The sequence below is a fragment of the Balaenoptera musculus genome, chromosome 8 (assembly GCF_009873245.2).
Source record: "Balaenoptera musculus isolate JJ_BM4_2016_0621 chromosome 8, mBalMus1.pri.v3, whole genome shotgun sequence".
In the NCBI taxonomy this organism is placed as follows: Eukaryota; Metazoa; Chordata; class Mammalia; order Artiodactyla; family Balaenopteridae; genus Balaenoptera; species Balaenoptera musculus.
Window position 1 is genome coordinate 75,366,787 of NC_045792.1, and position 24,475 is coordinate 75,391,261.

The window sequence follows — 24,475 nt, forward strand, 5'->3', positions numbered from 1 at the left end:
AAGCAGGGTACTGCGCATGCCCCCTGCACACAACACCACAAAGGGGTGGGCAAACCACCTCAGCCACCCCTACGGCCTGACCCCTGGATACACCCTGGGGAGCGAGCAAGCAATGGAAACTATTGTTTCTTCTAGCTCCCCGCTGCTGCGGCAGGGGCCCCAGTAAAGCCTTGCCTGGATTTCTTGTCTGGCTTCCTATCAATTTATATTGATTAAGGAGACCAAGAGCCCTGGTTAGTAACACTTATAACCTATGTTCTAACTACACAGAGGGTCAAAATTATATTCTCTACTTATTCCCATTCTTGACCACAGTTGATTTTGGTTATTTTTCAGTTTCACTTAGTTTTTCCCTAATTCTCAATAACGTAAAGAACATACACAAATTTTACATATTTACCTACTTGGAAAGTTGGGGGCCTTATTTCTTTTCTCTGATTGTAATCATCTTCTTTCTTCTTTCTCAGGTGTCCTCTCTGTTGCCTGTGGACAGGCAGAAAGTCACTTCTTGCCTCCTTACAGCTTGGCTCCCTCAGTGCACTTGTGTACCCTGACACTTTCCACAGTGACCCAAATCACTCACAGGTATGTGGGGCTGTGTCTGCATGAAAATATGGTAGATGTGAGTTTTGGAATGCACTAAACAGAAATTCTGAAATCCATTTATTATGTGATCTCGAACAAATCCCTTCACTGTTTTGTAACAATTTCCTTTCATATAAAACAGAGATAATAAAACGTATTTTGGGGGATTGCTGTGGGAATTATATGAGATACATAATACACAGATTTTCCTACTACAGTGCTTGGCCCATAGTAAATACTGAGAAAATGTGAATTCCTTCCTTATATTCACATTATAAATTTACCAGTATGATTATCTTTACGTTTTCTGCAAGGTACACAGCAAAGACATAGTGAATGAAAGATTGTTAAGATAAGCACAGGAATATAGAGAGCCACATTTGGAATTCCAAGAAACAATGGAAGTTTTTATTTTATGCTTATCATAACTTCCCAGCTAGTCCTTAACAAATAATAGTCAAATTCAAGATATCCATGAAACCAGTTTTAGAAAAGTATTTAAAAGAATTCATTTGTAACATGAATTTTAAACACATCAAAAACAGACAAGAGTTTATTCTAATTTTTCCTAAAAAAAAAAAAAAAAAAAGACATTTCAAAGTTTAAACTCTTCAAGAGCATTGACTATGTCATATTCACCTTTATTCCCTGAGTAAATATGTCTGAAAGAATATATGACTCCTGCTGATGTCTTTTATGTTCAGAAGCTACTAGAGATAGAAAGTGAAAAAAAGAAAGTAAATGGTCCCCAGTCTCTGTTGCTGGTGTTCTGGAGAATCATTATAACATCTCTTTTCTTCTTTAGTTTAAATAAAGCAAAGCCTCTGAAACCTGAGTTTTTTCTTTTTTAATCATTTTATCTCTTTTGAATCTTTGTTAAAATGTTCATGCCATCAATAAACTACAGAGTACATCATTGGGAAAAAGTCAAGGAGGTTTAAATGATAATTACCTTATCAATTTTTGATATTTGCATTTTAGTGAACAATATTTTGAGAAATGGTAGTTGCTATTTAGAAATACAATAAATATTTAGATATAATTATTAGATATTAATTAGATATAAAATATAATAATATTTAGAAAAAATAGTGTTTACTGTGATTCCTCAATCATTTTGTATAATGCTGACATAACTAACATATATTGAGTGAAGAGGTAAAATCCCATTTTACACCTTGCTTCTCCTGCTAGTACCTTAGAGAAATAGAACATACTGGAGAGACAGTGTATGGTCTTGTGCCTGGGGTGTGAGTTGTCCTGATAGTATTATGCAAGAAATTAGTCATTTTTCCCTTTTATGCCGAAAGACTTTATTTGAAAAATATTTAGGCCACTCCAACTGTGATAAAAACCTTATATGAAAATATCTCCTAAAAAAAAAAAAAAAATATCTCCTGACAGAGATGACACTAGGGTGAGGCCAGTGGGACGCTTGCCTCAGGCATGAGATTTAGGGGAGCCAAAAAACTCAGTAACTGAGATAATATTTTAATGTACAATTTTAAAAAATAAAAATGAATGAGAAAACTTCATGATAAATACTGGTATTTCTGATTTGTCTTTTTACCTCAGGCTTCAGTGTGGCCCTTATTTATCATGTCTTTATTTAAATTTTTGATATTTTGTTCATCATGGAGCTTTTGCATTCATTTTTGTTTTCTAGAAATAGTGCATTAAAATACTGCTGGTCTTGACTGAATTTTTTGGTGCTCCCTACATTTCTTTTCCCCTAGGTGAGTGCCCCACTTGCCTCACCCTTTTTCCAGTTCTCCTACCTCTGACAATGTACAGAAAACTCTGAACATGAATGTCGCCAGCATAAAAATTGAGTGAAGCACAAAGGAAACAAACTTAGATTTCCACGAGCCTGTCATAGAGGCAGGAAGTTGCTAGAGATTCCATAGCTAAAAAAAGAACTTAAAATAATTTAATTTGAAGTAATACATGTAAATGCATAGAATATACTAGATGCATTGTAAGCTTCTTATACTTTATAGAAGTTCTTATTAGCTATTAATATTATCATCTTTACTATTGTTATTAGTGGTTTTATGGCTGATTTATAAATTCCTGTTTATTACTAAACCTTCATTCTTTCTAACATGTCCAATGATTTTGGGCTGGACCAAATGATAACAATTCAGTGTTTTTATATTTATTTTACAAAATTGCTTACATAATTTATTTTGACAATTATCTCATGAGTTGCTTTAAAGAGAATTTTGTCAAAATAGTTTATCCTTCTCCTCACATATCCAATGTTCAATTCGTCCTTTGGAGAATGGCCAGTATCTGCATTTCAGTAAATTCCATGAAATTTAAGAATTATCAAAACTAAATATCTTAAAAAGATATAGTTTTGCTTTCCTTCTGGATGTTTAAAATGCAAAGTAAATACTTAGAAAAATAAAATGAAAAAGTTGTTTTTCAAAACAACTCGACAAAGTTGTTTTAAATTTAAACTAAAGTCTAGATTAAGTTAAATTTAAAGTGATCAGAATTTGTATTTAATAATTAAAAGCATACATTTTTAACATTATGCTTTCTTCCTATACATTAGAACTTTTTTTTACTGCTGTACAGAATAATAGTTCTAGTACTATTACACTTTCTGAAATTCATCTTTAAACTTGTGTTACCTGCAAAATTTGGATCCTGGTACAGAGACAGGTGACTGTGACAGAAAATCTATAAGAGAAGAGAATTCATCCAACCTTACCAACCTTTGAGCAGGTTTTTCTTAGATGATTAAATATCAGCCAGAAAAAGTTGACACTAAATTGTCTATTAATTAAACTCAGAGCATAAACTTAGAGTGGGTCAATAAATCAATTTTTCTTCTTCTTCCAATATCATCTCTTTTGGAAGGCCCAACACAATATCCAATTTCCATGAATAAGTAGAAAAATAAAAATATTTTGTTGATACTGGACAATGTACAGTCACTTGTCACCAGCAGAAGGGCTAAGTACTTTCATGGCAGAACACTGAGGTGGGTGGTGTATCCCCAGATACATTTTTTTTTAAAATAAATTTATTTATTTATTTATTTATTTTGGGCTGTGTTGGGTCTTCGTTTCTGTGCGAGGGCTTTCTCTAGTTGTGGCAAGCGGGGGCCACTCTTCATCGCGGTGCGCGGGCCTCTCACTATCGCGGCCTCTCTTGTTGCGGAGCACAGGCTCCAGACGCACAGGCTCAGTAGTTGTGGCTCACGGGCCCAGTTGCTCCGCGGCATGTGGGATCTTCCCAGACCAGGGCTCGAATCCGTGTCCCCTGCATTGGCAGGCAGATTCTCAACCACTGCGCCACCAGGGAAGCCCCCAGATACATTTTTATCAAACTTCGGGGATCAAAAATGCTACATGTCTTATCCAAGATAGTAAATAATAGAGGAGAAATTTAAACCTAGGTATCTGAAGTTCATGCTTTCTTCCAATGGGATCATGACCCAACTGAACCTAATTAATTCTCATTACTTGTTCTCAAGTAATTGTTTGTTCTCAAAACCTTTATTTAACCCGCTTTGCATTAAAGCCAACAATTTGTACGTAATAATACTCAATGCAGGGCAGTAAGTACGTCCTGATAATAGTCTAAATTTCCAGTACATATTTCACAGTGTCCTGTGTGTGCTAAGTTCACAATAAATACCCATTTTTGGAACAAATCCTTAAAAAGAGAATTGTAACATAAAGGAAACTTTAGAAATCCTTTCTGTTAGCAGTCAGCATTTTCATACAGAATGGTTTTCTTCTTGGATCCAAAGGTGGTCTCAAACTCTCCCCACTAGGCATAAAACTAACTCAACCCATGACTTCCTGACAACACCAAAAACAATAGCAGTGCACTCTTGACCCTTCTCAACAACTCCTCTTATGTCAGTCCTTCCCCCATCCCAGTAAAAAATTACTTTTTTGAACTTACATTAACGGTCTGGAAGTGCATTTTGAAAATGCATACTCCTGCTATGTCATCCTCAGCCTTTCCCTTTTTTCCTTCCCAAACTCTGAATAAATGGCCCAGTTGAAAACTTAATATCATATACAAATAACAAAATTTACTTCAATTTATGCTAAAACTAATGTACGAAGATATCTGCTTTCGCCTAAATATTAAGATAGATCTGTTTTAATATACAGGGGGAGATCTATGCTGTCCTTTGGAGTGAATCAGATTTTTTTCAGGTTTATTCTTCAATGATAATAGACCTTGGATAGTACTTACTGATAACCCCAGGTTTCAAATATTATTTCAAAAGAAGGACAAATGACTCATCATCTATTATGATGATTATAATTTTGCCGCAATAATAATTATTATTGTAAAGGACTGGCATTGCTAACCTATTACTTATATGAGTTACCGTGAGTCATTTTTAAGTTCAAAAACTTTTATAGTATGATATATTTTACATCCTGACTATGAAAATCTAATTAAATAGGTCATGCCTCTCTTTTAAGTAATTTATTTAAATTCATTTTCAAATTGTGGAACTTTGTCCCTTTACTTTCTTTTGGAAAAAGAGAGAGGTTGAAATTAGAAAGAAAAGACATATAATCACCTCTCTATACTTCAAAGTAAAAGGTTCCTTTGCTACTAAAATAGTTGATGAAAGTTTTTCTCTGCATTTAAATAAGCTTTTTGGCAGGTAATGGAATTAATTTGATTAATCATATGAAGAAAAGTAATTATTTCATGAATAGTAAGGTGGACATCTAAAATTACTCGGAACTGGATTTCCGGGGGGGCACAGTGGTTAAGAATCAGCCTGTCAATGCAGGGGACACATGTTCAAGCCCTGGTCTGGGAAGATCCCACATGCCGCAGAGCAACTAAGCCCGTGCACCAGAACTACTGAGCCTGTGCTCTAGAGCCTGCGAGCCACAACTACTGAGCCCATATGCCACAACTACTGAAGCCCGCGCCCCTAGAGCCCATGCTCCGCAACAAGAGAAGCCACCGCAGTAAGAAGCCCGCAAACCGCAACAAAGAGTAACCCCCGCTCGCTGCAACTAGAGAAAGCCTGCGCACCGCAACGAAGACCCAATGCAGACAAAAATAAATAAATAAATAAATATATATATTAAAAATAAATAAATAAAATTACTCTTAACTGACAAAACTTTTTACAAGGAAATGTCCTTTTTAAAAATATTATTTCTTTTAGGGCTCATATTTCTTCACTACAAACATAGAAATATATGAAGTAAAAATAATGCCCTTGAAATTCCTTTTTCTATTAAGCTATTTAGGTACTATGGTCTATTTTACCTCATAAGCTAACAAAAGGATACCCATTTAAGTGAAAGAAACTTAGTTGCATATGTCTGATTTAAAACTATATTCATTTACTAAATACATTACTTGCTTGAAATCTCTTTACTTGTGGAGGTATTGAAAACATTAATATTTTTAAATGGCTGAAAATTTTCAATCATCAGACTAATATTTTTGAGTTGTCAGTTTCAATAAAACCTATGAATTGAACCACAATGTTTACTTTTTCTTTGTATTTTGACTTTGTCCGTAAAAATTGACATTGAAAAATATTATTGAAGGAATTCAGATAGTTCTAGAAAATATACCTGTGATTACTTTCAGAAACTGCCAATTAAATGATGTGAGGAAATGGATATTTTATAGAGAAATATAAAACATTTTATTTTGTTTATAAAGAAGGAAAAATGAAGAGACGGCCATGATGAAAATATGTAGCAGTATAGAGAAGGTGTCTTTTTCTTACTCAACTCTTTAGAATTCTCACAATAGGCTACTCTTCTCTAGTTCTTGATAATCTTCCAAAGAGAAAACTACCTCCTTATACAAAATGTAACAAGCTTTTCTGTAGTTAGACATACTGAATCCCACACAAAAATACCAGTTAATTAAGAAACTTAAAAATAAACCTTTAATTCTGAAAAATACTAACTTCTAAAAAAATCTTTAAAAATTCTTCCTTTCTGAACTCATAGACTTTTTTAAAATTTTTATTTATTTATTTATTATTTATTTTTGGCTGCATTGGGTCTCCTTTGCTGCGCGCGGTGCTCTCTAGTTGCGGTGAGCAGGGGCCACTCCCCGTTGGGGTGCACGGGCCTCTCATTGTGGCGGCCTCTCCTGCTGCGGAGCCCCGGCTCTAGGCGCGCAGGCTTCAGCAGTTGTGGCTCGTGGGCTCTAGAGGGCAGGCCCAGCAGCTGTGGTGCACGGGCCCAGTCGCTCCGCGGCATGTGGGATCCTCCGGGACCAGGGCTCGAACCCGTGTCCTCTGCATTGGCAGGCGGACTCCCAACCACTGTGCCACCAGGGAAGTCCCCGAACTCATAGACTTTTAAAGATATTTATAATTTTCCATGTCTTGAATCATTTTTTGTACTTGAGAACTTTTGATCTTACATGAGCCTTAATGCCCATTGGAATAAATGCAGACCTCTGAAAAATAAAAACAAAAGGAAAAATCTTGAAGACATATAGATATAATGTATTATTATTATTTTTAAATATTATCATTTCTTGTTGTAAAACAAGCTAAGTAGTGGTTAAGAGCAAGTATTTTCAGTCAGATGAACCTTATTTCAAATCTCAGCTCCTCCATTTACCTAAGCTTAAGATCTGGGGAAAGTTATTTAACTTATCTATGCCTCTGTTTCTTTGCAATTTAAAATGGAGATAATAGAACCTACCTGACAGGTATTTGTAAAGATTGAGAGGCTATATATACAAACAGACACTGGCCAGACGGTATATGATGATAGGACTTAGATCAACAACCTCTGTAGCAATCAGCCCAGGATAATCAGGACTTTGTCCATAATTGACAGCTTCCCTATTTTTTGCCCCTATTCCCAATGCAAGATCAATCATACAAAGCCGAATATGCTCCCCAAACCAATCACTGCTTCTAGTTATTCCTCCCCTAGTTGCCCACCTCCCCGCCCCCCTCTGCCCAATGACTTCCCTCCAATCAGAGGATACTGGAAACCAGAAACCTTCCATTTTATTATTTTTCTTCACTATAAAGGTTCCCATTTCCTTGCCTACCTTTGGGTCTCTGCCAAAGGCAAGTGGAAGTGGCTTGGTAAATAACAAACTCTGCATAAATCTCTGTTTGTTCTCATTTGGGTAGTCTTCATTTAGTTCTGCAAAATTCAATGAGAGAATGAATGTAAAGATCTCAGTCTCGTGTTAGGTACGAGTGCTCAAAAAATGGACAGAAACTCCTGTTGCATGGTTGGGTCTATATTCTCCTTAATTCTGCTGAAGGTGATGTTTCAAACATGTTTAACATTTTATATTGTGTTTAGCACACAGATATCCTTGCTTTCTGCCAGCATGCATACTATCCAGAACTAGTAAAATAATTATTTTAATTTAAAAGTACATTATTTTCAAGAGTAGTGAGTCTCCTGTCATAGAAATCAAGCAAATGATGGCAAATGACCTCTCCAAGACACGGATGAATAGGAGGGGAGGTTGAGCTAAAAGAGGCACATCAGAATTTCTCAGTGAGCATTTAAAGAATACAGATTACTTGGCCCCAATTATAATCTAATGAATCTGAATACATAGGGGTGGGATCCAAGATTAGGATCATTAAAAATCACTCCAGTGACAGACACCTAAATTAGATGATTTTTCCATTTTTTCAGATTAGAAACACAAAAAAACCCTCTTCATATTACTCTGTTAAAAAATCTAGAAAACAAGGCAAATTTCAGTAATATCTTTTAGTTAGAGAATTTTATATTTTTAAGATTAACGTCAAAATGTAGTTTCTCCATTCCAATCTTACATCTTCTGGACTGGAGAGGCAATTTAGATTCCAGCTGTCAGGAAGACAACTTTCAATTTGAGTTCAGGTGGCAACTATGTTTTTATCCACACATACACTAAAAAATTATGGACAACTTAGTGGGAGCCAGGAGCCCCCACTCTAGAGTTAATGCTCTATAAATTCTGCCTCTTACTTTTAGAATCTCCTAAACTCTTCCCATTCTCTGGCACTCAGCCTAGGGAAGAGTAGACTACTTCCAAAACTCTTATGATTCAAAAGCTCCTTTTCTTTATAACAATAAAAAATACAGGTGAGGAGAACAACCTATACAGGGGTAAGAACTCTGCCTCTCTGGGGATATCCCTGAGCTTGACATGTGGCCTCAGCCTTTGCCTGTGTCACAGCACAGCAGGCAGGAAATGGATACAGAAGGCGCTCTCAGGCCTGACTTTGTATAGCATCTATTTTTCTATAATCTATCTGCGAAAATGATTTCCGAATACTTCACTGTTTAAGGATATCTGTGAGGGAAATTCAGGATCTGTGTGCCAAACACACAGAGATACTAAATGGAGTGGAAAGAATTGCCAGTGGCTGGTACAGCTTTTTAAAGAGAGAGAGAGAGAGAGAGAGAGAGAGAGAGAGAAAAAAAAAAAGTGAAGATGTGGGTAATGTAAAATTTAACAGATGTCCCACTGAAAATATAGTAAGCAACTTCTCATTTAGCCATCTGTGCTCCAACTTGCTTTGTAGGAAACTAGCATTTACAAAATGATTTACTACATTTACTAAGGACTGGTCTCAAGGTGCTTGCATTTATGGTGTCACATTTGTCTCAAGGTTCTAGTTGTTATTCATTCAGGTAGCATGGTCAAAATCACTTGGTCTGAAATAGGTTGAGAGAGGATCAGATAGGGAGTCTATGCTTCCCCAACTGTGTCCATCCATGTAATAAGAAGCTCTTGTTAATTGCATACAGCCTCAGTTCACATGCCAACTCCAAATGACGCAGAGCAGCAGCCTGGACCACAGTGTTGAGAAAGAGTGTGAGACCAAGTCATGACTCAGCAGAAAAGAGCTTCATGCAAGATTGATGCCTTCTGTGGGCCTGGGTTCAGCATGATCACGTCTTCTTATAATTATCTGTTAACATGTCTATCACCCCACAAGTATAAGCTTCTGTAACACAGAAATAATACTTTATTTATCACAGTATCATCATTTACAAACACAATGCCTGGCCTCCAGTAGTGAGTTTACACATGAACGACTATTCTTTACTACCTAATGGGCAGCACCACAGTGGCAAGAACTATAAGTGGTAATTAGGTATATTTCTGTTCATTCAGAAAGTACTGTCTACTGTAATGATTGGAATACCACGCCTAGTCATCACCATGTTCAACTCCATCCAATATTCTGCCTCTGAATGGAAACTAAAGGCTATTTTAATTCCTTCATCAAGTTCATATTTTTCTAAAAGACCTATTACAAATTCTTACCAGGAACTAATGTACCTATATTTCCAGTCTTCTAGCTTCTCTTAGAGTAACACATTATAGAAAATAAGAAAATAACTCTATTGCTTGATTTTTAAAATCCTCCTGCAAGCCTCAAATGGATTACATAACTTTGTAACTTAATAGTAGTTCAAATACTACACAATATTAATAAACAAATAAAAACTAATTCATAGTTTAAATAAAATACATGTATTTATATATTTTATATGTGTATATGCAATATATATATTAGAGTACCTTAGTAAACACCCATTTATTTACAGTGTGTTTATCATGTTAGTAAATTTAGAATATAATTTTCCTTTATATATTATTTTCCTTTATATAAACTGTTTCTTGAATTTTTCTCCTCCTAATACCCACATACATTTTGATTTTTTTTCAGTTTGCCACTATTAAGAAAAAAATAAAAACAAAAACTAAGTCAGTCATTTTGGCTTTTTAAACAACTCTAGGAGATGGAAATAAAATGACTAAAATAAAGATGTGAGAGTCTTTGAAAGCTTGTTAAAATAACTCTATTCACTGTGAGAGTGAGTCTTGGTATTATTTAATGGGATTGAACTGATTAGCTAACAGCAAAAGACACTACTGATCCCTGGCAGACCTCATTCACCTCAACTGTATTTTTCTCTACAAGCATTTACTCCTTCATTAAGCATTTATGGAGTGCCTGTTTTACATACAGAGCATTTTGTTGGATTTAAATAATTCTACACAATTGTCTATGAGCTTAAGTAACTTCCAATCCATTTGAGAGAATAGGGCATCCAATAGAAAAAGGGAGATATTAAGAAAAATAATTAAAAAGAGTTGCCATCCAACAACTGGCTTGATCTATAAACCTTGGGGTCTTCATTTACACTGTCCTCTCCTTTATCTATTACATCTCCATTCATTCAATCGCCAAGTCTTGTCAACTCTTCCACTTATATATTTCATAAATCCATCCACATTTCTTCCATTGCCCTATCCTTATGTTCTTTACAATGAACATTTTTGAGGAGAGCAACATGGTCTTTTTTGTACATCCCTTACAAAGTTTTTGCTATACATAGTGCACAGTAGGTGTTCAAGAAAATTTTTTTTTTATTGAGGCAAGATAGAAGTAAGGTTTGAAAATGAGGCTAAGGAAATGTAGGAAACACTTATTTTGCACCTAGTGTTTCCGGGGAACTAGACACGCATTAACTTAAACTTTCTCAATACCTTTGAAATGAGTCAATTTTATCAAAAAAGAAACTAACTTTAATGGACTCACAGTAGCCTTCAAATAAAAAAAAAAAAAAAAAAGCAAAGTAACAGACTAGGGATACAAACTCATGTCTCTACGAATTACTTTCCCATTAAATATTGCCTAAGATATTTTACTTTTATCCTGAGGAAATGGGTGACCAGTTAAAGATTTTTGAGCCAGAAAAGAACATGATAACAGCTGTATTTTAGAAAATTTAGTATGGCAATAGAGTGCATTATTTTGAAGAGATACTAAATTCAGGGAGCCACAAGACTAATTCAATGACCAAGGAGATTATAAATAGTGTCCTGGTTAGAATAGAGCAAGTGGAAATTAAAAGAAGGAATAACTTTTGCCATAAATTGCAATGCAGTTTACGGTACTGTCTATTTATGAGAAACCGGTAGTTCTTTTTCCACTGCAGAGAAAAAAATATTTTTTAAAGAAAAGAATCACCTTCTGGAAAACAGGTCAAATGCAACCTTGAGGGTATTCCAAAAAATTCATGGTGCTTTTCTTCTAGTTTAGGAAATGTGCTGCAATGCCAGGCCAGTTTCTGACAGTGCTGTAGTTCTTCTTCTACATCCTGGAGGAATTCATCAAAGTAACTGTAGGCAAAAGAACTTAAAGGTTTGGTGCTTCCAATTTCATCAGCTGACAACAAGCCCCACAGCAAACTCTAAGGAAATGCAAGTCAAAAAACTGAAAGGAATGGCTCCTTGACAAGATGCTCTGTAGGTATTCATGAAGAACTACTGAGTAGGCAAAGCTGGGAGGCAGTTTTTGTAAGGTTTAAAAAACTTGTCAAATAAAAGATTCATAAAACCTGATCTGATTCATTGTCCCACACTTCTTAAGAGATGTTTTTAAGCCAGTCGTCTTCCCTTGAGTTCAAGCACTTTTTAAAAGGAAGAGTGCTCATTGCTAGGCTGTAGATCATCTTAATAAGAATGAGAGACAAAAAGCTAAGAATGAGATGATTTAATCTGACTACTGTAATGATAAAAAAGGACTCAAAATTCCAGGACGAAGAGTTATAATCATTAGTATAATCAAAGCACCTTTGAAAAGAACAGAAGAAATACTTTTTGTAATGTTGCATGCCAGAGTTGAGTGAATGCTACAATTTACCATTTTTGGCATCCCAGGATCACTAAAATTAAATAATGAAATTTTGTCCCTATTTTGCATTACTAGAAGCTCTTTTTAATATAAAAGCATAACTGTAAATATACTAAAAGCCATTGAAATATGATTTCAAATGCATAAACTTTATGGTATATAATGTATATCAATAAAACTATTAAAAAAACAAACAGAACTGATACAGACCAAAAAAATTATATAAAAGAAATAGGACAACTAAAGCCCAAAAAACCCCCAACATTCAGTTTGTGAGCAAACTAGGTGTTACAAGGAGAAATTTTCATGTGTGAATTAGTTTCATGGGAAGTAAAAGAAGTACATATTTATAGCCAAGAAGAGACAAATTATTTGCATTGAAATATTTATTTCAGGATTACCCCTAACAGCAGATAATTAGGAATAACCTAAATGTCTAAAACTGACAGATTAAAGATGATATTGTATGTACACTGAATGACTACCCAGAGTTAGTCCCCAAGACTATCCCCATGTCTGATGCTAACTGTAAATTCAAGGGGTTCCCCAAACTACCCTTGGGTTCAATAATTCACTAGACATACAGAACTTACTGAAAGCTGTTATACTCATAGTTACAGTTTACTACAAGGGAAGGATTAGGTAAAATCAGCCAAAGGAAGAGATGCATAGAGAAGGGTCTGTGAAGGTTAAAAACATGGAGGTTTTGTTGTCTTTAGGATGTGCTGAACCTCCTGGCATTGATCTGTGATAATACACATGGATCATTATTGCCACCCAGGGGAGCACATCTGAGCATCTGTGTCCAGAGTTTTTATTAGGGCTTCATTGCGTAAGCATCATTGATTAACTGAGTGCCCAAGAACTTTATCTCAGCCTCCAGGTCAACTGATACTGCATGACCCAAAACTCCCACCCTAAATCACATGGTTGGTGTTTCTCGAATGGCCAGTATCCACCCTATGATGATGGGATATGGCTAGTTCCACTCTAAGATCCAGTGTGATCAGCTTCCACACTAAACAAAGACACTCCTATCAGGTATGACATAGATGATCTACCAGAAGCTGAAGGCAAAGGCAAGAGTAATTTCTCTTTGCCAAGGACAAATTCTTTACTACACAGTGACAAATTAGGTGAGTAGGTAAGGAAAAGTAAAATATGAAATGATTCTAAGTATTTGAGAAGGTATAGAAAAAAAGGAAAAAAATTGTTTGTAATGGGTTTGAGAACTTCTTTTTCTTTCATCATAATTTTAATTTGTACTTTTGCTGTGTTGCTCTTACAGTAAATACTTTAATTGCTTTGAATGTTTAAAAATAAAAATAAATGAATACCATAAAATAATAAAAGTCTTTTGTATAAGGTGTTTACTTTTACTATTACTAGTTTAAATAACAGTTTTCACTGCTCCACTGTGAGCTCCTTGAGAGCAGGGATGATGTCTAATTCATCTCAGTATTCCTATTACCTAATGTGCCCCCCAAACAAAAGTTGCTTACCACCAATTTTGGTAGATAATAAAGTGGTTAAGAGCATGAACTCTGGGTTCAGACTACCTGAATTTGATTTAGCTTTGCTAGTTACAAACTACACAACATTGGGCAAGTTTCTTAATCTCTCTGTGCTTTGAGTTTCTCATCTGTGAAATGGGTATAATAACAAAGCCTACATCACAGTGTTGTTGTAAAGGTGAAATATGTGGTACATGTGAAGTACATAGATAGAACAGTGTTGGAATATAGTTAGTGTCCAATATACATCAGCTACAAGTAGTGAACAAATGAAAGTTCTTAATCCCCGTAAAAATCTTCTTATAGATACTCTGTTTGCCCCTCTAGATTTCTTGAATTTTCCTTACTATTCTTTCATGGTAATACAATATTTAAGTAGAATGATCCTCAACACTTTGTGCTCCCAAGTCTTGGGGGAATGTTATATCACATGAAAAAAAATTTTTTTTTGTTTTTGAAGATTTTTTTTTTTTTTTTTAATTTTTACTTATTTATTTTATTTATTTATTTTTGGCTGTGTTGGGTCTTCGTTTCTGTGCGAGGGCTTTCTCTAGTTGCGGCAGGCGGGGGCCACTCTTCATCGCAGTGCGCGGGCCTCTCACTATCGTGGCCTCTCTTGTTGCGGAGCACAGGCTCCAGACGCGCAGGCTCAGTAGTTGTGGCTCATGGGTCTAGTTGCTGTGCAGCATGTGGGATCTTCCCAGACCAGGGCTCAAACCCATGTCCCCTGCATTAGCAGGCAGATTCTCAACCACTGCGCCACCAGGGAAGCCCCCACATGAAAAATTTTTAATGGCTGGACTTCCCTGGTGGTCCAGTGGTTAAAACCCCACGCCTCCACTGCAGGGGGCACGAGTTCCATACCTGGTCATGGAACTAAGATTCCACATGCAAAAAAAAAAATTAATGGCAGGAAAGGAGGTGCAAATTTTCAACTGGGAACCTTTAAGTGAAGCATGACAAGGAAGGGGCTGAGTACCAAAGGGCACTGGCAAAAAGGTTACAGCGAGAATCCACCAGAAGGATTTGGGACTTAGCAACAAAAAGAAGGGAATCAAAATTAAAGTGGCCTATTTCACAAAATTGCCTGGAACCAGCCCCTGGAATTAATTTTCAAACGAAAAAAATATTGGTGGTGCCATAATTCTTATGTGGTCTGTAACAAGCTGGGTCTAACAACTTAATTTTAGATTTGCCAAAAAAATTGATATTCATTATTCCTCTCATGTGCCTTGAAATATTAGAATTGTTGATATAAAGACCCCTAACACATGAGAATCCAAAATAATCTGATGTGCAGTTTAATTCAACTAAATGAACATTTGTTGAGACCTCCTGTTGATAAAGCAGTGAACTTAGTTTTCTGGGAGATGTATATGTGAGTAAGTTATGGTTGCTGCCCTCACTCTTACTTTAAATGTACTGTTGTGGTTTATTCAAAGCCATAGAATTTTAGATCGATAAATGTCAATTGCCACACTGAAAACTTTAGCAATCCTTTGGTTTTCTTCATAGAACAGTAGGTTGACAGTTGGGGTGTGACAGAAGACATTCTTGAAGCTGAGGTGTGGAATATAAAACAAAGAGTTAGAAGGAGAAAGTATCCAAATAAATATCCTCTTAGTCTGTTCCAAGCATAGAATATTATCTTCATTTTCTAATTCTTTATTAATTTTTCATAGGAATATGTTGCATATAAAGGTAGGAATATGTATAAAGCATGCTTTAAAGAAAAAAAAAAAAAAGCACTGATGTAGTTTCCCTTACACCTGTTGATTTTATTGATTCATCATTTTGTATTAAATTAGAGTTTTTGATTCAAATACTGACCTTAAACAAATGCTAAATCAATTCCATGCATGTATAATGAAGTGTTTTAGAGCGTTTAATGTGCACAAAACAATTTACTGGATCTTTATTGAATACAGCACCATAAACTGTGCTAGGAGCTACAAATAGAGAGGGGATTAAGATATAGTCATGACTTCAAGGCCCAAATAGATTAGTAATGGAACTGACCATGTGACAAATATTGTTTGGTAACAAAAGTATGGGACTTCCCTGGTGGCGCAGTGGTTAAGAATCCGCCTACCAATGCAGGGGACATGGGTTCAAGCCCTGTCCGGGAAGATCCCACATGCCGCAGAGCAACTAAGCTCGTGTACCACAACTACTGAGGCTGCGCTCTACAGCCCACGAGCCACAACTACGGAGCCTGTGTGCCACAACTACTGAAGACTGAGCACCTAGAGCACGTGCTCTGCAACAAGAGAAGCCACTGCAAGGAGAAGCCCACGTACCACAATGAAGAGTAGCCCCTGCTCACCACAACTAGAGAAAGCCTGTGCACAGCAACGAAGACCCAAAGCAGCCAAAAATAAAATAAATAAATAAATAAAGTTAAAATGATACTTTAAAAAAAAAAGTATGCCATAGACAGAGTGATGGTAAAAGGATAAATGTATCAGCTCTGGGCCCACCCACCTCTGCAACCAAGTCTTTTTCACTGGTCCATGCTCCCTGCATACCCCTCATATACAAGAATTGCAGTACAATTAATGAGGAATGCTTTCACTCCTCAGTGCCTTTGCACATGCTGCTTCTTGTTGGAAAATCTCTCTTGTTTCTTACTTTCTTAACCTGATTTAACCCCTGTTCATTCATCAAGAATTGGTTTTGGTCTCATTTCTTAAGGGAGCATTCTCTGATAATCCCAGATTGCTTTAGCTGCTCCTCTGATGTGTTTCCAGCATCTTTTGTGCTTTCCTCTATCCAGGCAATATCAAACTTCTTTATAATTGTCTATTTATGTTTCTTTCTCTGAAAGTTTAAAGTACCTTAGAAGCAAACTCTGATTCTTATTCAACAGTGTGTACACAGTAACTAGCATAGTTCCTGGTGCCTTGTAGATGATCTAAATTTGTTTACTGAGTAAATGTACCAATGGGTGGATGAAATTAGGAATAAACCTTTGCAGGAAGTTCAGGAATGATTATTCAATGATTTAATAATTATTCTGTTACTACCAATTATTGTCAGGCCATATGTTAAATAATGAGAAGCTAAACAGGTAAGACTTAGTAGACTCTATCCTTAAATAAAGAGAACAATTTAGAGAGATGATGGATAAATAAAGAGAGGCTAAAGTATTGGATTTAGGGCCCAGGGTATGACTGCTCTTTTAGAGGAAGACACTAGGGGATACTTCATCAGATGAATTGGGATTGGGGTAGCTTAAGAATTTCTCTTGGAGGAGTTTTCTTTTGAGCTGGGTCCTGGGGGTCAAGATGGTGATGGTGGAGCCATTCAATCAAATAACAAACAGAGAATGAGGAGGAGGTTTGTGGCTGGGGAAGCTGATGAGTTCATATTGAGTGTGAAGTACACGTGGGACATCAAGATGAAACGTTCAAGAGGGCATGAGGGGCTGGCAAGGTGTATGCACATTAGGACTCACATCTTAAATAACTGGGCATCTTCATTAAGAAAAAGAATACAAAATTAGCAACAAAAATAAATGCTTATTTCCTTATTCTTATAAAAATGAAATTACCATGAAATACAAATTTTAAAAGGTTTACAAGCACCAGAACATCACAGGTCCTTTCAGCAAAAATATTATCATTTTTAGTACTTTTAGTTAACTGTCAGAGATACTTCTGTAATATTTTTGTTCTTAGATTTTTTAATTCATATTTCTTGACTATCACTTCATATGATCAACATTTTGTAATAACATTTCATAGAGAGAAATAGAAATATAAATCCATCTTTCCTCTGGCAGAGCTGTGTCCTTTTATTACCATAGTTTAGACTAACATATTTACATCCCTTATTGGTCATGTCATGTCTAGAACTTCCTCTGTAGTTGTTTATACAAGCAGAGCTTCTTGCTTATGGAACATCAGCTTTGACATGGACCCCATTCTGCTCAGTCACTTCTTCAACATTCTCCCACGTCACTCACGTCCCCAGCCCCCCATGCCAGCCCAAACACATTCTTTGTGAAGAGTAAAGTGTTCATGAAACCTGGGTTCTAGAGCTGCCTAAGTTGGAAGTGGAGAAGTAATCTATTCAGTTCTTCTTGGGGACAAAATGGGGTCCAGATGCACAAGGAGGCCACCAGGGCAGGTTGCCCTGCCAACTCTTATAATCATCCACAGCCCCAGGGTCACCACAAAACAGAGAGTGATCTCAGGCTGCAGCAGCTCTCTCAATCTCAAACCCATGACTCAGCCTTCTATTTTTCCCTTTTGTCCCAAGTGGGGAACACTCAGAGCTTTAGAAGGGGGCCTTTGTCAGTGAGCAAATCTGCAGTTTAAGGATCTTCAGCTACACCATGAACGTACCTCTGGGTTCTAGAGCATGGAGAACTAAAGTGCCAGTGTTCTGTGCCATACACTCAAAGTGTAAGGCATGATTCTGTCTTGGAGGAGTTGACAACTCATTCTGAGAGTTTAACATGTCCACTTGCATATAAAATAGCCAGCTGTGATTTTGCCCAGGCAGCGAGTCATAAACATTAGATAAATATCACAATCTATGCTGTAGAGAGGACAGAGAGATTATTTCAAATTTAGGTGAACCCAGAAGGCTTTGTGAAGAGGGTAGAACTTTAATAAAATCTAGATCCACAAATAGAATTTGTATACATTTATGTAGGGAAAAATAATTCCAAGTATGGGAAACGATGTGAGCAAGGAAGTGAAAGTAAGAATCAGGGTGATACAGTTAATTTGAAGTAAGTACACATAATTTCTGGAAGTCATAAAAGTAACAACACAAAATAGTGCTTTGTGGATATTGCCAATATTTATTAGGAAGTAGTCTGCTATCCCACAGTCATACGTGAAATTGAGGTCATTAAACTTTCATCTTCAGGTCGCAAAAAAAACACAAAGAGAATGATTCCGTTTTCTGGATAGTCAATCCAAAAGACTGAGTTTATGGAAGGAGGAGAAAGAAGTACAAAATTGGGCTTCCCTGTACTAAATCCACCTTGACTATTTTGGCTGTGAAAAGTTATCACTATTTTTTGTGGGCAGGATTTATAACTTTGATCCCCTAGGACATTCTGCAAAAGAAAGACAATTTGGCATATCTCTTTTGGGGCCTGCAATGGAAATGAAGTAGAAAAAAAAAGTTTTTTGCTCTCTGGCTACCTAGCAAAATTAAATTGCAAAATAAAAACCTGGAACCTTATTAACTCGTTATATGCATTTTCAAGCGGTTCACGCAGAGCTGCTGAATGATATGTACTTTCACATTCAGTACAGTTGTATTAAAAGAAGAATAATACCTACTCAAATTTATAGTGCTTATATTCTCTCACAGCATAATTTTCCACCAGAAAACCAAAAATCTAAATAATTTTGGTGGGGGGAGAGGGAAAAAGAGCAAAGTGTCAATATGAGCTTTGTTTTCCAATCACTCCCAAATTATATTATTCAACTTCTATCACATCATTTAGAACTGCAGCCTGAAGATTCATTTTTATTTCCCCATTCATCAAATTTGTCTATGTAGAAAATGTGATCTATCTGAAAGTGTCATAGATCTATCTTAAGTAGAAAAAGTGATCTACCTCAAAGGGAAAGACCCTTATGTGTGTCCTCTTAAAACTCTTCAAACTTCTCTCCAACTGTTAAAACTTTAAATATGGAATTGTTCCTCAGCCCATATTTGATTTCACCCATCTGTGTGAATTAGGCTATTATTACTGTTTTTTCTCTTCTCCTCTACTCCTACATTCATTCTAATTGCCTAGGCTCAGGGAAAAGAGGTTTGTACATGTTTCTAATACACTTTATTAAAATTTTTACTTTTCAGGTATTAATATAAATATAAGTACTTCTTAACTTCTCCAACAGTTGCTTTCTGCCAGATGAATCCTTAAATAGCATCTCTTTAATATAAATTTTCTTTTTATAATCATTATAGCTAACATTTATTGGGTATTTACTTCGTCAAATATTGACTAAATGTAGTATGTGAATTGTTTTAATTCTCACAGAAAACAAATGGACTAGATATTGTTATTATCTTCTTTTTTATGAGAAACTGAGGACAGTGGTTTATTATTTGAAACCCAGGCAATCTGACTCCAGAGTCTATGTTCTTAATTACTACATTATCCCCACACATATAGCATAGTGATATATACAGAGAAGATTCTTGCTAGAAGCATGGTGAAGTTAAATTGAAATTCAAGGATAGCTAAGAACACTTTTCTTTTGGAGACTCAGTTTTCCATAGGACAACGAGAAAAAAATGGTTTGTCATTTTACTCATGGGCATCATTTATTACTTTTGGGAAGACTAGGATTTACTCAACCAATATTTACTGAATATTTACCAGGTGAAAATTGTACAGTCTTAGAGAATATTTAAATCTCATGATTACTGACCGAAAGAGGCCGGCTCAGAAGTTTCAGAACTCTCCTAAATTTGCATGCAAAAATTTGACTTCAGGTAGATATGTGTACTTTTCTGAGTAGGATGTTCAAAGCTGTCATCAGAGTTCCCAAGAATTAATGACATTCTCTAAAATATTAATAACCACTGTCCTGGGGATAATGGGCTAAAGAAGACTGGTTTTGGACCTGGTCACTTAGTTCTAAGTGAGGAAAGTCCTCTCAACACATATGCTCCAAGCCAGCTCTTTTTTTTTTTAATACAGCAGGTTCTTATTAGTTATCTATTTTATACATATTAGTGTATACATGTCAATCCCAATCTCTCAGTTCATCCCACGACCCCCCCCCAACACTTTCCCCCCTTGGTGTCCATACGTTTTTTCTCTACATCTGTGTCTCTATTTCTGCCCCGCAAACTGGTTCATCTGTACCATTTTTCTAGGTTCCACACGTATGCATTAATATACCATATTTGTTTTTCTCTTTCTGACTTACTTCACTCTGTATGACAGTCCCTAGATCCATCCATGTCTCTCCAAAGACCCAATTTCATTCCTTTTTATGCAAGCCAGCTCATTAATACCCAGGGTCCACATGGGGATGGGAGTTTCAATTCTATGGTGTTATAAAGTGTGAGTTTTGCCCAGAGCCCTTTTGAACAAATGAAGATACCAGAGATTCCATCTCTCTAATTCTTTCCACTGTGAAGATCCGTCTAGCTGTACAACTGCTTCCCCAGATTTGATCAAGTGATGGGAAAACCACCGGCATCAGCACAGTTAGCACTGATGAGACCATTGTTTTATTTTACATTTTTATTGTGACAGAAACTTGTTCCATGTGTTGTGGAAAAATGAAAATAAAATTCCTGTCAACCTAGAAAATCCTTTCCTCAAATATAGAAAAGAAAGAAAAGAGTTTTACTATTGAATAAACATTAAATCAAACAGGACTGTTCATCACAGGTAATCTTCTAATGATATTAGAAAGACACAAAGAAATTCCATCCTTTGAATACCAACAAGCAGATATAATCTATTACATACATATTCTCAAGATTAATGATAATTTGTTTGGAAGAAGACTTGGGCAGAACTGTTTGCTATGTATTCTTTCATAGTTTACTTCAAATTCACCTGGTAATTGGGGTAACCAGCTGGGCTAGCTAATTGCTTTTATCTCAAGCAATAATAAAACTTCTGTATCTCTGTGATAAGCTGGTGGTTATAGCTTGGAACAAGGCCTCTGGGCTAAAATTCTGATGACAAGGAAATGGGGACTCCCTCGAGTCTAGACAGATTCTCTTTGATATTTACATTTCAAAGACACGGCTCCCAGGCCTTTAAGAAAAATTTTCCTGGTTTTTCCTAGCTTATTTACCCTTTAAAAAGATTTACATTTACGTACATATCAAAGTGACAGAGAAAGGATTTATGAATAAGAGGTTTCTCAAGGAAATGCGGGTGGAGAAAAGTTTTTGACTTCTGAAATCAGGGAAATTGGAAAAAAAAATTACCCTTACAAGGGTAAAATAGTTCCTTTCTAGAATTACAAAGTTAAGAAAAAGATGTGGCACTGGCTTCACATATGATCTTTAGAATGGAATTTCCCCCCATCTATCCCATCCATTGAGATAACAGTTTTAGGGGCAAACAAACTTAATATGTGTTTCTGGTCCTGCCCTCCAGAAAGCAGACTCTGAGATGGAAATTCATGCTCAGGGTGTGTAATGGGTAATTATTAGGATCAACACTGTGGAAGAGTGACGGTCGCAGGATTTGTTAAAGCAGGCAGGTAGCTAGATTACAGCAGAGAAAGGGGGGCATAGGCCAGATGGCAGAAACCACACATCTTGGAGATAGTGGGGGTCTTTGCGCAGACAGAGAAAAGCAGGAACCTCCAGACTGACAGGAAACCACACATTTTGGGATGAAAAGTGTCTTGGAGGCAGACAAAAAAAGGCCTGTGCAGCCAGGAGTCTCCTATGTTTCCAAGTGGCCGCATGTGCAAGTAACACCAAAAATGCATACTTAGCATCTGTACAGATTGATCCTCTTGTCTTTTCCTAGCCTTAGAGCTCGAGCTAGGGCTATAATCTTGGCTTTTTGTGCTGACGTCTGAGGGGGCAGGGCATCAGCCTCTATGACCTTATGTAAATCTACTATGGCATACCTTGCTTTCCGGACACCGTCATGTATGTAGTTACTTCCATCAGTAAACCAGACAGCATCAGGGTCCTCAAGGGGCTAGTCCTTAAGGTCAGATCTGCTAGAATATACCTGTTCGATGGTCTCGGTACAAGAATGAGACAATTCCTCTGGGCTTTCTACTGGCATAAGGGTGGCTGGATTTAAGGTCTGACATACTTTAAGGGTTAATTCAGGAGAGTCAAGAAGGAGGGCCTAATATTTTGTAAGGCAGCCTCCGGTCAGCCATTGATACACTTTAATTTCTAATACTCCCTGTACCTGGTGTAGGGTTAATACTTCCAGGGGTTGACCCATGGTGAGTTTTTGTGGCCTCTTCAACTAGCAGGGCTGTGGCTGCTACAGCTCTCAGGCAGCCTGGCCATCCTGAGGCCACTGAGTCCCATTGCTTCGAGAGATATGTCACTGGTCATGGAAATGGCCCTACTTTTTGGGTGAGAGCTCCCAGGGCTATTCCCTGTTTTTCTGAGGTAAATACAGTAAAGAGCTTGTTAAGATCTGGAATCCCTAGGGCTGGGGCGCCAGTCAGGACGGTCTTAATCTGGTCAAATGCTCTTTGTAAATTCCCTGTCCAATCTAGAGGTTCCATGTCCAGTCCCTTCAAGGCCTCATACAATGGCTTTGCCATGACACCAAACCTGGGGATCCAAATCCTATAAAACCCAGCCATTCCTAAGAAGGTCCAGAGCAATTTTCTTTGTATGTGGTGGTTGTTAGTGGAGGATTGCTTCCTTACACTGGGTTGTAAGGGAGCTCTTCCCCTGGGCTTAGAACATGTTCCAGTTAGGTGACTCTCTGGAAGGCAATTTGGGCTTTCTGCGGGGATACTATATACCCCCTGGAGCCCAGGAAATTGAGGACCTGTACAGTACTTTAGTCTGAAGCTTCCTTTGAGCGGTTGCAGATAAGGAAGTCATCTATATATTGTAATGACGCCTCTGTCTCTCATTTTAGTTTCCTTTATTCCTTAGCTAGGGCATTGCCAAACAGGTGTAAGCTGTCATGGAATCCCTGAGGAAGGACAGTCCAGATATATTGTTGGTTTTCATTAGTGTCTGGGCCAGTCCATTCAACAGCAAAAAGGTATTGGGAATCAGGGTGAACAGGTATGCAGAAGAAGGCATCTTGAAGATCGAGGACTGTGTTTAAAGCAGGCTGTGTCCTCGGGATCTGAGTGAGGATTGTGTATGGGTTGGGAACAATTGGATGAAGAGGAATTACAGCTTCATGTATGATTCGGAGATCTTGGACCATGCTATGTTCCCCATTTGGTTGGAGGACAGGTTACAGCTGTACAGGATTCGAGTACTGCAGGGAGATTGGCATGGAACCGAAGGTCCCAGCTTTTATTTTTTCTAACAAGGTGGTAAGTTTCTGAAAACAGGCACTAGCCATTAAAGGAGGTGGTCTGTGAAAAAGTCTCTCTTTTCCCTTCCCTTTCGTGGTGGGCGCACCTCAGGCCTCGGTGCTGCCCTGCCCCAACCCCTTGCTACAGAAGCTCCGTCCAGCTGGTGGTGGGCCAGGCGCATGGGGGAATATGGCAGCGCAAGGTGGAGGCACTGTGACGGAGGGCCCGCCGGCCCTGCAAGGACGCTCCTACTCCCTAGACCCAGGTAGGCAAGTACGGCAAACGCGGGTCACTCCCCGCCCCCTCCATCTATCCCGGGGGCGTGGCCACGTATTGCCCCGCCCCACAGCGTGAGGTCAGAGGGCGGTGGTGCCGATAGACCCCAGACCTGTGGCAGACCCTGGACGGGGGCGGCCGGAGGCCAAGGGCAAGCGGAGGCGGGCGGCGAAGGATGGCAGCCCGGACCCAGTCCCACCACCATGGGTCTCAACTGCTCGGGGCAGGACTGTCCCCCTTCCCAACGCTCGGCGTTACGGGGCACAGACCATCCATGGCCGGAGGGAGCTCCTGAAGGGACTGCAGCAGCAACCATGGCTGGAACTCTGTGTAAGTAAGGTTGCAGTTTGTATTTTCACACAGTTGGACCTGATTACAGTTAATTAAATGGTGGATAAGGCAAACCGAGAGGGCAAAGCTCCTATGGTCCGGACGCTAGCTGCTTGTGAGAACGGCGGGAAACTTTCCTGACT

General features: G+C 37.7%; 1 pseudogene; it reads right to left on the reverse strand.

Moving 5' to 3' along the window:
- Positions 1 to 23,006, reverse strand: part of LOC118899551 — an 87,370-nt pseudogene extending 64,364 nt beyond the window's left edge.
- Between the last annotated feature and the right edge of the window lie 1,469 nt (positions 23,007 to 24,475).